The sequence below is a fragment of the Psammomys obesus genome, unplaced genomic scaffold, assembly GCF_907164565.1.
Source record: "Psammomys obesus unplaced genomic scaffold, mPsaObe1.curated_primary_1811, whole genome shotgun sequence".
In the NCBI taxonomy this organism is placed as follows: Eukaryota; Metazoa; Chordata; class Mammalia; order Rodentia; family Muridae; genus Psammomys; species Psammomys obesus.
The window spans coordinates 3760228-3774343 of record NW_026586463.1 but is presented as its reverse complement, the minus strand read 5'-3'; the positions used below and the strand labels follow the sequence as shown (position 1 = coordinate 3774343).

Here is a 14116-nt window from a genome sequence, read left to right as displayed (position 1 = left end):
GTTCTACATTTGTATTTTTACTTTCAAAGCTTGTGTGGGCAATGTGCTATGTTCTTATTTTCTTTAGTTATCCACACCTGGAAGCTTAGACAATAGACCATGGAATCAATAAAAAAAATAAAATAAAAATAAAAACCCTCATTATTTAACAGGTGGCCTCTACCTGAATTGCATCCCTGGTGCCAAGAAGGAAATAATTAGTCTTTAGACAAACCCTTCAAAGACATGGAAAAGATCACATGTGGAAAATAACTAGCATATAGAATATAAAAGAATGAAATACCGTGTTTTAATTGCCATCTTTCTGGTCTAGGTATATATGTGTTCTTAATGAGACATTTGGTCAGGTGTTTTTCCGTTTCTCTGGTACACTGAGTAGACGCATAAGATATTTTAACAAACTCTCGGAGTAGGCTGTCTGAGCTTTTCCTGCTGTAAATTTGCAGAACACCTTAAGGATGGCCAAGTATAAATGCAAGCCACAGAATCTTCTTCTGAGGGTATTTAGTCTTGTAGCTACTTGACATTGAAGTGGTAATAATTGTTCCCTCACTTGTGCTGCTGCAGACAACCACCAAGTTAAATGTAGCAATGTTTTCTTCTTTGTTTAGATAAATTATTGAAACTGATAAGCTTTTGAGCTTGAGCTCTCTTGCTTTGGATGTTGGTTGGTTGGTGGGTGGTTGACTGGTTGGTTTCTTCAAGATAAATATTCATGTAACTCAGGTTGGTCTCAAACTTCCTATATAGCTGAGGTGTGCTTTGAACTCCTGATCTTCATGCCTCCAAGCAAGAAACTTCAGTTGTGCCTGGCATGCATGGTATTATATCTGTAAAATTCCAGCACCTGAGAGAAAGTGTACTGTGTGAGGCCTTGCCCAAAAACAAAAGGGGAAAAAAACAACAGCTGAATGGCACATACCTTTTATCCCAGCATTTCAAACACAGAGGCACTACAAGTTTGAGGCCAGCCTGGTCTATACAACAAGTTCTAGATCAACCAGGGCTACTGAGTGAGATCCTGTCCTGTCTTAAAAGAAAAAAAAAAAAAAAAAAGAAATTCTTTAACCAAGCATGGTTGTACATGCCTGTAATCTCAACACTCAGGAGATGGAAACTGGTAGATCAGGAGTTCAAACTAGCCTTGGCTATATAGTTAGCTTATGGCCAGCCTGACCTACAATAAGACCCCCACAAGAAAAATTAAAAAGCAGAAAAAAATATTCATGTATCATCAATCCCATTTACCCTACAAAATGATATTGTTAGTGTATTCTATGGGAAGAATGAGAAGAACTTGAGGTGGCAGAAGATGAGTGTGATCGAGATGATATGACAAGCTACAAAGTAATAAAGCATTACTCTGGTGAAACTGGTTGGGTGAGTGGTTTTTGTAACGGTTTCGTGTAGCCAAGGCTGTCTCAGACTCTTGAAGTAGTCAAGAATGACTTTGAACTTCTGATCACCCTGCTTTGGCCTAACCTAACTCCAGGTACTGGGATTATAGGTGTGCTCCATCATATCCAGTTTTACAGAGGACTGGGGATCAAACCCAGATCTGCCTTCTGTATGCCATGCAGGCATTTTACCAAATTAGACACACTTCCAGCCCTTAGATAATGAAACCTAATGTATCAGTGTTTTGTGGTATACTGTTTCAAAAATGTCATCTGAGGCTTTTCCACCCAAGCAAGAATTTTTCTGAATTAGCCTGCATATTTTTTATATTGTCTAATATAGTAGTGTTGATGTTGTTTTCAGCTGTAGCAGTAAGCCCCCAAAAGTAATTCTAGAACTTCAGAACTCTTGAAATAAAAAATTTCCAGTGTCTTTTTAAATCTTGCAAGATGTTCAGTTTCACATCCCTAACATTATTTGTATTATTTAAAGAATTTAAATTCAGAGAGAGATTTAAAAGCTTGTTTATTTTGGCTTCCTCTGTGTTTGCCTATAATTTTCATAGAAATATAAACAGTAGAGTGGTTATATTCATGGGAGTTTAAGATTAGACATAATCTTGAATCACAATTTGGAAATTTCCTAGCGCTGTGATCTTGGAGAAATTATATAATATTTCTATCATTGTTTCTCAAAGTATAAATTAAGTAATTCCAGGTATTATTGGTCACTTTTTGGGGGTAAGAGGGCCAGTTTGTGAATCAAACTAACTTCTATTTAGAAATTGGGATTAGCAAGATGTTAAAAGCAGTCAGTGTTCAGTAAATGTGTCACTGTTACCCTTGATGTCATTTGTCATTTTTAAGAATTAACCATGATGTCAGTAGGTCTGTCAGAACCATGTTTGGAACTTGTACCATTTCTGTTAAGAATTGATGACTTCTAGAACCTTTGTTGACCTATAACCACTCACAGTGGCTATCTGTGGCTTAGTTTCTGTATCATAGTGTTTTAGGGGTTTTTTGGTTTGGTTTGGTTCGGTTCATTTCAGTTTGGTTTGGTTTGGTTTGGTTTGGTTTGGTTTGGTTTGGTTTGGTTTGGTTTGGTTTGGTTTGGTTTGGTTTTTCGAGACACCATTTCTCTATGTTGCCCTGGCTGTCCTGGACTTGCTCTGTAGACCAGGCTGACCTCGAACTCACAGAGATCCACCTGCCTCTGCCTCCCCAAGTGCTGGGCTTACAGGTGCGCCACCACACCCAGCCTCTATGATAGTTGTTAACAGTGTGATTTACATGTGGGGTTTGTGTGTTTGGGGCATGTTTTATTTGTGGATAGTAGTAGCTTACTGGTGAAATAGTGGCTCTCTCCAGGAGGCTACCCGGAGAGTGAGGAAACAAGAAGTACACATGGCAGAGCATGCATTGTCCACACAATGTAAAGAAACAGTAGCTCAGCCTTGGACAGCATAGAACTGTGAGCTCAGCGTAGTGTAGATATTTTATTCCACCCTCTCTCAGCCAGGTTCTGAGGTGGTGATCAAATGAAGCAAGAAGAAATATGATTATAGACCAGGGTCCCTGGTTAGTGTTCATTTTATACAGAACTATAAATAATCCTGCAAAAGGCCAGTGTGGTTCGTTATAAATAGGTCCTTGTCAGAGTTGCTGACCCTGGAATGGTGATTATTTTAATTCTAAGCTCTCTAGCCAGCCCCTGAAGTCACTTTTGTGCTGCTTTTTCTTTTGAGTAAAGAAAGCTCTTCAACATTAACACTGTTCTTGCATACCGTCTATCCTGAAATACATTTCTCCCACAAGGGAAATTGTGGTCATGGGTACGATTTGAGTGAGACAAGCAGCCAGCCATGAGCCCTAGCTGCTTAGCAGACCTTCTGGTTGGGAGCTTCTGGTCTTCCCTCTGTGGGGCCGTTAGTCTGCTGGCCAGAGTTTTTGTTCCTGGCTGAACTCCGGATTGAAGCTCCCAGCAGGTGTAAGGACACACTACAGATGTCTTCTGGAAAGCATCTTCAATCTTTCCACCTGGTTCTGCTCAGTGGTAAGCTGTTAGAGAGACAAGAAAGCTGAGGAGGTACATTCTCCTGCTGCCAGAGAGATTTGGAAAATTAGATCTTCCACATTTAGTCTACAGTACCCAATATTTACTAATATTTTTTTAACTAAGGAAAATGAAAGACGTTATTTAAACTTGGCTTTTCAAAACCCCAGAAGGGCAGTGTTCCTTTAAAACTCAGAACAAAGACGAATTTTCCATGTTAGTAGTGAACAGTGACAGTACACTGACTTTCATCTTTGTTTTCTTTTTCCAAAAGCCTGTGCCTATTTTCCTCCTTGCCTGGCTTCCCAAATCTCCACTTTTCCTAGACTTCTTTCTGTTAGCTCAAATGTTTTACGGTTCTTTTCCTACTTGTCTCTTTTTATCATTTAAATATCTTTTGTTTCTATTTTCATTTCTGTCTATATTCCTTCAGGTCACTGTTTCTGTTGCCCACTTAAGCTTTCTTACATTGTGATTCTCCTTTGTGATCCCACTGCCTCTTTCTGGGGCATCTCTGTCCTGTACCACCTGCTTTGCTAGACAAGCAGTGCAATGTCCCCCTGAACTACTTTCATCTCTGGAAAGTAGTCTCTGCCTGCCCCTGTCTTCTCACATGTGTTCTGTGATCTCAGCTGCATACTACATTTTGGAAATAGTTTGTTTGTTTTTTTGTTTTTTTTTTTTTTATGCATGCTGCTAATTAAACCCTAACCTCTTAATTCCTCAATAAGCTGCTTGTAATTACTAATGAAGAAAAGTCTAAAATTAAGATCCTTAGGTGTGTAACCTAAAAATAACATTCTGATAGTTAAAAACAGAAATGAAAGACCAAATGGTGTTTAGGATATGTGTAAGCATATCCTAAGAGGTATAGGAAATGTCAAAATTGTAATCAAATAGCCATTTATATTCTAAACAGCAGCCAAGGTGTGTGTGTCTCAGTTAGGGTTTCTGTTGCTATGAAGAACACCATGATCGTAGCAACTCTTATAAAGGAAAACATTTAATTGGGGCTGGCTTATGGTTCAGACGTTCAGTCCATTATTGTCATGATGGGAAAATTGGCAGCATACAGAAAGACATAGTGCTGGAGAATGAGCTGAGAGTTCTATACTTGGATCTACAGAAGGAAGTAACTGTGTGACACTAGGCCCGGTTTGAGCTTCTCAAAGTCCACCTTCTAGTGAAGTACTTCCTTCAACAAGGTCGCACCTCCTCCAGCAAGGCCACACCTCCTAATAGTGCCACTCCCTATGGGAGCCAGTTTCCTGAAACCACAGTAGGTCACTTTTATACTGTGCTGTTTTAACAAATTTACAGTAAGTACCAAATGTTGGTGAACAGTTTTCAAATCTCCAGAAAGTATTAGTTCTTGGTTTTTCATTAGCATAGCATTTTCCCCCAACAGCATCAGGCTTCAAGTTTTTCAGGACTGTGAACTAAGACTTGAGAATGGGGACTTATTCTGTGCCCTTCCAAGTGCCTCTGCTGTGTTGCTTATTTTTAAGGTAGAATAGGTTCAGCTTTCCTTCATGTCTACAGTGTCCAGCACTGGGAATTCTGAGAGTGTCTTCAATATTGTGGTGAGACACAGCACAAATGCACAAAAGGCAGTAGAGATGCTGACATAACCACTCTTAAAAAGAACCCAATTCATCAAATACCGATTATGTGGCAATAGACTTACTAGTTCAGTTCACTGAATCTTTATGTAAAAGACAAACTGCAAACTATTATGGAGATAGCTAAGTGCCATCTCTGGATCAGAACATGAAATTATCTCAAGGGTATCCTGTAAACTTATTACAATCCAATAAAATTACCAGTACAAGAAAGAAAGAAACATACAAGTGAAATTAACCAGCATAGTCTGATAAAAGGAGAAAAGGGATGCTGGGGCGGGGGTTAGTGGTGGAGGACTGCCTAGTATATGCTGAAGTGTGGGTCCTCTTCTCAGCAGGTCAAAGAGAAAGAAGGAACAAAACTCCATACCCGAGGGGTGGCTTAGCCACAGTCACGTAGAAGCAGGAAACTTGGAGGGAAATAGTAACTGTACACAGGAGAAACCTAAAAAGCACAACCTCACATGAGGGTCAAAGCTAACATTAGCAGTCATTGAGTCATGTTGTTAGTATGTAGCTGCCATGTGATCAAAGTGCCACCTGTTCAAGAACCTTTAAGCCACGTCTTATGTGAGAAAGCACCAGATTGCAGTGGCATGAGATACTGCAAAGACCTGAGCAGCACCCTCAGACTTCACAAGGGGTCAGAAACACGTGGACACACTGGAGACACGGCTCAGTGGGTACATCACTTGCTACACAAGCATGAGGACCTGAGTCAGATCCTCAGAAACCACAAAAAAAAAAAAAAAGAAAGAAAGAAAAAGAAAAAGCCAGACATGGCCTCAAGTATACCTGTGTGGAGGGCAGGACAGACAGGACCTGCAGCTTGCTCACCACTGGCCTAGCTCCAGATTCAGTGAGAGACCCTAACTCCAGGGAATATGGCGTGGAGTGAGAGAAGACACCAGTGTGCCTCTCTGGCCTCTGCATACACATCTACATGCATCTGTACTCAAGATTCCATATACATCATACACACACACACACACACACACACACACACACATGCAAGCACGGGCACACACACACACACATCACAGCAAAGCTACAGCCTAAGGAGACATGAGTGTGACATGTCCTCACAAGAAAAAAAGACAAGGTAAATGTTGGCCTGTGTTAGTGTTGTCAGTCTGCTATAGCAACATCATAGGCTGGGTGACTTTGACAGACATTTATTTTGCCATAATTCTGAGCTAGATCATAATTCTGGAAGCTAGATTAAATGCTCGTAAGGCTGGGACAAGCAAAACATCTATTTCAGGCTTGTGGGTAACCAGTTTCACTCTGCCCAATGGCCTGTCCACTGTGGGCACATACTCCTAGTGTGTCTTCTTAAAAGTTCAGAAAACTCATTAGCATTCCCTTCTTTTTGCCTCTCAGAATTAGTCTACTTTAATTCTCTCTATAACTAATGTTCTTGACTAGTTGATGATCCATATAAACAGACCATATTGAGTCCAAGTAAGTTGTAGTAAATGATGATATACATAAGAACAAGGAATGTCAATATTATAAAATGCCTAATTATAAAAATGATAAATAGTTGTGTAAAAACATAGTTTGTAAATAATACAATTGGTCACACACAGAGATTCATATGCTGAAGCTCTAATACCCATAGGGCATTTGGGGAAAAATTAGGTATTTATGAAATCATAAGAGTGAGACCTCCTTGATGAGATTAGTGTTCCTATTTAAAAAAAAAAAAAAAAAAGACAAGAATTCTCTTTCCTTTCCATTCACACATACTGCATAGGGACACAGTGAGAGAGAGCCATCTTGTAGCCCAAGGAAAGAACCCTACTCAGGTGAGTGCTGGCTTCTGTCTTCTAACGGTGGGAAAATAAATGTTTGTAAGCCACCATGTCTGTGGAATTTAGTTATGGACCAACCTGAGAAAGGCACATGAAGCACGTGGGTTAAAGGGCTATTGAGACCCCTTTGCCATTTGCATACCTTCTGAGGGCTTGACGTCCAAGCCTGGCTTACTCTGTGTGAAGTAGCTATGGTGGGCATTACCATCGTCTCATCGCAGGCAGGAAAGCAGGGTGACTTTCCCATGGCCACAGTGAGTGAGCTAAACACAGCTTTGACTTCATTCCCAAGGGTTTCTCTGGGAAGTGCTGAAGAAATTCAAATTTTGGAGCAGGTTCTGAGGGCCAAGGCAATGAGAAAAGGGTTTTAGGAAGAAATGGGAATTAAACTGGGCTTTGAAAGGACCAAGAAAGGAGGAGATAGAGCATTCCAGAGAAATAACATGGACAAAAGTGTGTTGCAGCCTGTTTCTAACACAGAACAGTGTGGTCCTTCAAAGACTCAGATGGAGGCAATGCTTGGAAACTGTTTCGTCTTGCTGAAATTTGTATTTACAAACAAAGGCTGCTTCTGCCTTTCAAACCATTCCCAAATCATTTAAGTTTGTGTTCTGTAGTCCAAAGAATGGCAAACTTAAATAATAACCAGGAGCTATTTAGTTGGGTTTCTTAAGAATTCTAATAGGGAAATGCGAAGTCATCACAATATGCAAACAAATTATAACAACTTATGTGTATGTTCACAAAGAGTGACAAGGTCATTCAAACCAGGAAGCAGAAGGCTGTCTGAGGATAGTCAGTGCATTTCCCCACACTTCAGAGCTAAGCAAACAGGAGCTGATGTTAATCTTTAAGCAGGTTAACCAGCCCATTTGAGACAGGTCAGGATTCTTATAGTACAAATTGCTATCTGTAGAAATACTGTGCCTCACCTTTTTAGTACTCTTTTCTTTGTTAGAAAGTTTGAAAGGTGAATTACTTGCCTGAAAACCAAGAAGTTTACACAGTGTGTAATTGCTAAATAATTTGGAATTGTATATTAAAACTGTCAAGGAGAAAAGTAAAGAAAATCAATATTCTAGCCAAAGGTTTTTTTAGTGGTGATGGGAATCCCAGAAGTATGGAGTTGTTTGCAAGCACATACAAACAGCATTCTTTTGGCCAAGCATCACTGCATGCTGAGCTACAGAGGCCAGTGAAACAGAGCCTCGGTTCTTCTGTTCCTCTGTTCCTCAGAGCACTGTGACCCAGAGAGCCATGGTTGCATCACCCTGAAGAAGGCTCAAAACTGTCATGAAAGAGAAAGTAGGCCAGGCCAAGCAGGAGCCAGGGTGGTGACACAGTTAACAGGAAGGAGAGAGAGTGTGAAGTCTTGGAAATAAAAAGGCAGCAAGGAGCTTGGAGAAAGTGAGGAAGCTACAAAGAATTTGGCATATTTGGAATGAAAGATAAGGATCATGTAGAACGTAGTAAAGCATGCAAAAACCAGTTTAAAGTTGGGACATAAGAAATTTGGGGTTCCTTCTGTAGACAATGTACCAAAAAGTTTAAACCAGAAGGGAGGAAGGGAGAAAGAGACAGAGCTAGAGATTGTCATGGACTACAGTGCAAACCTTAGTAATTTGACGCGCGACATTATCAGACACCCATCCTCAGAGAGATGGTCCTGGGTCCTGCCTCTGCTCTTCATGGATCTGCACTGAATGGGATCATCAGCTGGCATCCTCATTTTAGGTAGAACAAAGAAAATCTGGGCCTGGGATTCCAGAAAATAGGAATTGAAGATATTAACAGGATTCCTAGTAAAAGTTGATGCTGTTTTAAAGCACTCTTTTCCCCCAAAGATAAGCCCACGTTTTGGGGAGCTTTGGGAACTGCTTTATAGGCCAGTCTGGGGTTCCCACATGTTCCTCTCTTTATAACTTCTTGTGCTCCAGAATAACCTATTCTGATTTTTTTCTTACTAGACACAGCACAGAATTCACTTTTGACTGATTGCCAAGGTTAAAAATCCATCCTTGCAGATAAAAACCTGTTACCTCTACCACCTAGTCAACAGCAGCTGGTCAACAGCTAGAGGTTCCTCTACCCTCTCAGAAGTTGCCCATGAGCGGGGTTTGGTCGGTCGGCTAAGGCTGTAGCTCAGTGGTAGAGTGCTTACCCAGCATGCACAAGGCCTCTAGCTCTGCGAAGAAAAAGCGTTGTAATCTCTTTCCTTCCTAGCCATAGTGCAGATGCTGCAGGCAGCATGTGAAAGATTTTGAGAGCACTATCAGTGGATGTTCCCATTACTGTACCCACTCCGTTAACATTACAAAACATACTTTTGCCACATTATGGTGTCTGTGTGTTCTTCCAAATAAGCAGTTTCCTTCAGGAGAGCAGAGCCTGGGTCATGTTTGACTTCTTGTCATCGATAGCCTGGCTTCAGAGATGGCTCAGCTGTTAAGAACACTTATTGTTCTTGCCAAGGACCTGAGTTGGATTCCAAGCACCCACATAATGGTTCACAACTAGCCATAACTCCAGTTCCAGGAGATATGACACCCTCTTCTGACCTCCATGGGCACCAGGCACATACATGGTACCCGGACGTACATGCAGGCAAAACACTCAGATACAAAAGTAAAATAATCCAAAGGTTTGGTTTTTTGTTTTGTTTTGTTTTCTAAAAAGACCACTGTTCCCTGTCTCCAAAGGAACAAAGCAAAGGTAAATGAATGAAATCAGTCAGTGTTAGAGTATGAAATTTCATTGGCTCTATGCTCTTTACATTTGAAAATAACCAGTAAGAAATTTTTAATGGCTAGTTCTGGGACTCAGCCCTACCCCCATCCTAGGATAATTAAGTCAGTACCTTTGAAGGTAGAAGCCTGGTAGGAATATTTTTGTTTGTTTCTTTAAAATTAATGTTTCCTTTAAAAAAAAAAATCCTCTCCCCTGAACTCAGGAGCTATGGGAGATTAAGAGCGGGAGGTATCTGCCACTGAAGTCTATCAGGGAGTAAACCCTGCAGAACCTGACAGAGTGCACTGGCCGAGTTACCGTGAGTGTGTGCCAAGTTGTGAAAGTCACGTAGAGCGGACCTGAGACTCTCTGCAGGCTGGTAGGTGTTTCAGGGAGCTTATCATTACAATAAAAGCCAGCCCCTGCCCACGAAAGGTCAAGTAGTTGCCTAGCAAACCTTTCAGTGTCAGGCTTGGCCAGTTCCAAGGGTGTAAAGGTTTCATTCTCATTACAAGAAAAACAGATGCCATGCTCAGCGCAGGACACACAGCTGTGAACCAGGCACACACTGCCTCCAACACCTGAGTCTCCTCACCGTTCAGTAGACAGACAGTTATAACACAGTGAGAGGTGGTGAGAGAAGCTAAGTGAGGTCGGTGAGATAGGGACAACGCATTTGAGCAGAGCATGCTTCTGCCTGAACTGTTTTAGTCTATCCGACAGCAAGTTGTTCCTGGGTGGAGGCGTATGATAAGAGAAGCGAATTAGAAACACTGTTTCATAATCTAGAAGAATTTGAGAAGGAAGAATAGTTAAATAATTAAAACAACAAAGTAGAATAGCAGAGTGATTAAATAAGTGTTTCATGAGTGGGGCATGGTGACACGTACATACCTGTAATCTAGCACTCAGAAAGGTACCAGGCCAGCAGTACATAGCAGATACATCTCAGAGAGCAAAGGAATCATGTTTATTCCAAGGGGGAAGTGTGCTTAAATTGGGGTGACTTGGAAATGAGGTTTTCCCTCAGGATAAATCATCTTGGTGCATTTTAATCAGAAGTAAATTGCTGATGTTGGGACTCTATTGAGCTGAAAGTCGGATCTTCTAGCTTTTGCACAGATGTCACTGACTATCCATACGATGTCTTCCAGTTATGTGAGAGATTGACTGTTAGGTCAGCAAAGAACCACTTGTTCACTTTTGTTTATGCTTTTGCATACCCTACATCAAAGTAAAGTTCCCTTTTTAGCACTCTGGAGATACGGAGCCTCCATCTTCTGTAACGTGACTACTGCCAATGCTTTTCTTTGAGACCTGAGCCTGTGCTGAAGACTGTCTTAATCAGAACTAAGTTTCTATCTTGGCCTTCAAGTAAACAAGTTCTGAAATTCTCACATGTAAACAATTAGTGTGTAATTAATTCCACAAGAATTCATTGCTCTGATTGGTCCAGTTTTATAACAGTCATCAAGTGGACAGGGCTGAGTTACTGGGATGTGCTAAACTAAAGTGCCAGCGCCTTCTGGATGAAATAAGTCCTCAGTCTGCATGTGTGCCCTCAGAGGACTCTGAAGTGTGGGCATGCTTTCAGTTCATACAGCCCGTGATTTATGGAGGCACGGAGGTCAGGGGTTTATTATATCCCAAATCATAGTAACTATTTTGTTTTCCCTTTAAAAATGAAGTGACCAAAGCATGTTGAAAGATAAATGGGTGAACCATTTTTTCCTATTAAAGATTCAGTGTTATTGTGGAAGAGCCAGCCGTTCTAAGTGTTACGGTATTAAATCTGAAGTAGTCTGTAAGCTGAGAGCCCTTTCTTTCCTCTGGGTTTAAGATTGCTATTCATCAAAATGTTGGACCTGTGTAGTGCAGCGCCTGTGAGACAAACAGTCGAAGCAGACAGCTCCTTTAAATTTATGGCTTTCTGTGTTTTTCAGATTTCTGAGAGAAGGTCTCTTCCTGCAGACTTGGTTCTGTGGCTCACAAGCCTAGATTTTATTTCTTATACAGAGCCAACCAAGGCCAGTAGTTACAAGCTTATCTCATGGCATTGAAAGAAGGAAGTTACCCTTTTATGTTTTTAACTGACAACATCTGGAAGAGTCCTTTTGAAACTTGAATAATTTCTACCAGAAATAGGTGTTATCTTTAAAAATCTGTATTGGAGGCAGAATATGGAAAAGAACAATAAATTTGTGGAAAGGTTAATAATCTAACTGGGTAGTGGAGTAAGCAAATCATGGATCTAGAAGCATTAAATGAAGTTGCTTTAAGGGACATATGATTCCAACTTAGGTGTTAGACGTGAGCTTTGGGAGACTGTTGCTCTCACAGTGCAGGGCTGAGCTCCTGTGATCTGTAAAGGGCCTTTAGCATGACAGCCCCACTGCTCCTCTTCGTTCTAACACACTTGGAATCTCTAGAGTGCACCTTGTGGGGTGCACAGGAGAGACTGCCGGGGTGTGGAAGGAAAGGCTCTTCACACGGTACAGTATCAAAGTGATAAATAGTTGTACTTCATTCGCTGTCTTCAAGTGTCTTAGTTAGGGTTTTTATTGCTCTGACAAAACACCGTGACCAAAAAGCAAGTTGGGGGAGAAAAGGTTTATTTGTCTTACACTTCCATATCACTGTTCATCATCAAAGGAAGTCAGGTCAGGAAATCAAGCAGAGCAGGAACCTGGAGGCAGGAACTGATGCAGAAACCATGAGGGTTGCTGTTTACAGGCTTGTTCCTTGTGGTTTACTCAGTCTACTCTCTCACAGAAATAAGGACCACCAGCCTAGGGATGCACAGTGGGCTGAGACCATCCCAACAAACACCAACCAAGAAAATGCTTTATGGCCTTTTGGAGGCGTTTTCTCCATTGAGGTTTCCTCCTTTCGTAGAACTCTACCCTGTGTCTAGTTGACATAAGACAGGCCAGCACACCCAGTGAAGCAAGTTGCAGGTGTCGTGTAGTCTGGAAGGAGAAGAATTACCTCAGGGTTAACACCAGCTTCAGAAGTAGAGGCTGTTGCTGTTTCCATGATTTCAGAAGCACTTCGTTGGTGAGTCTTCGTTGGTTAGGTGATAGATCACCTATCAGAAGCATGAGGTTGTTGCTGGCTTTCAGAAGTGACATGAAATGTCACTGTGTTTAGACCTAGGTAAGTCATCATTAATTGGTTAAATCCAGTTTGTGTTTCCAGCTAATTCTACTAGTTTCTTGTTTCTATGGCTATGGAAAAAAGTCAACCTTTTTCAATGAATTGGGCATTCTCAGAAGGTAATGCTCAAATAAACACCACAGGAAATTTAAAGCACAAGAAAATCAGACTCTGGGGAAATCCACATATGTATGCAATGGTTGTAGGATGCATTTTCTAATTGACAGTGTTTACTGAAGCAATGGAACTGTTAGAAGTCAGCAGTTCTCATGTGGCATGGCATATTCCTGTGTTGAGATCAGTTATTAAATCAGAACAAATAATGCATTATTCATAGTAATATGACTGTGGTTTGCCTCATTTAAATATGATGTAGGTCATCTGTATGTCAGTGATACTCACTGCATCTCGATGACTTTCTAAAGTAAAAGAGAAGGAACTGGTGGTGGTCCAGATGCTACTGGGTCCTCTAAATGTCCTTATCTGTAATATTTTCTTTTCTTCTCCAAATCTCTTCGAGAATCTTCAAAATCTGTACATACCTATAGTTTTCCGTACAAATAAATGTCACTCATCATCTGCTGCTGCAGGGTAAAGAGTGAGGGCTCCTGATAATGCCAACTGCCCAAATCTCTGCTCATACATATCAAAGGAAATCAATGGCATGTGTGAGCTTCATCTGAAAGTTACAAGGGCTGTATGCCGGGTTTTATTCCTGTCTTCCATGTTGAAGGAAATGTATATTTAAGATGAACTGATGCACTACTTGGATTTTTTTTTTTTTATTAAATAACTAGTAAAAAAACCTTATCACTTTTGTCTAATCGTATGAAAACTGGATTTTTCTCTTTCCTGATTCATCCAGTTGCCCAGTCTCATGTCCCCTCTGTTTATCCCTGATACCGCAGTGGGGGCATAGCCAACCACTGGCATAGTTCCTTGCTGCTAAGGATAGCCAGCTTATGACCACTTAGGAATCAAGCACATGCTGATACCTTAAGACCAGTAAGCACTTGTTAAAGTAAGAAGGCAGGGTCATGAGATTTGCTGTAATCAACAGTAAGAGGAGAAAATTAGTTCATGGAGTTATGCCAAAAATTTCCTGCCAGAAATTTCATTCCCTTTGCATTAAAAACAAAAACAAACAAACAAACAAACAAAAAAATAAAAAATAAAAACTGAGCCACTCCAAGAAAAGACAGCCACAACACCGTTTGAACGTCACTTTCAGTTACTTTTTAAACTTTTATTTTCTTTTTAAACTTTTATTTATTTTATTTATGCACACTACTTGTTCTGTTTGTCACTGCTTATTTGGTTTTTTGTTAATTTGCTAGCGGT

General features: G+C 40.7%; 1 protein-coding gene across 2 annotated transcripts in view; it reads left to right on the top strand.

Annotated features, from left to right (window-relative positions):
• Cwc27 (CWC27 spliceosome associated cyclophilin) overlaps positions 1-14116 on the top strand; it is a 212447-nt gene that overhangs the window by 197251 nt on the left and 1080 nt on the right. The gene's annotated exons all lie outside the window — the stretch shown is intronic.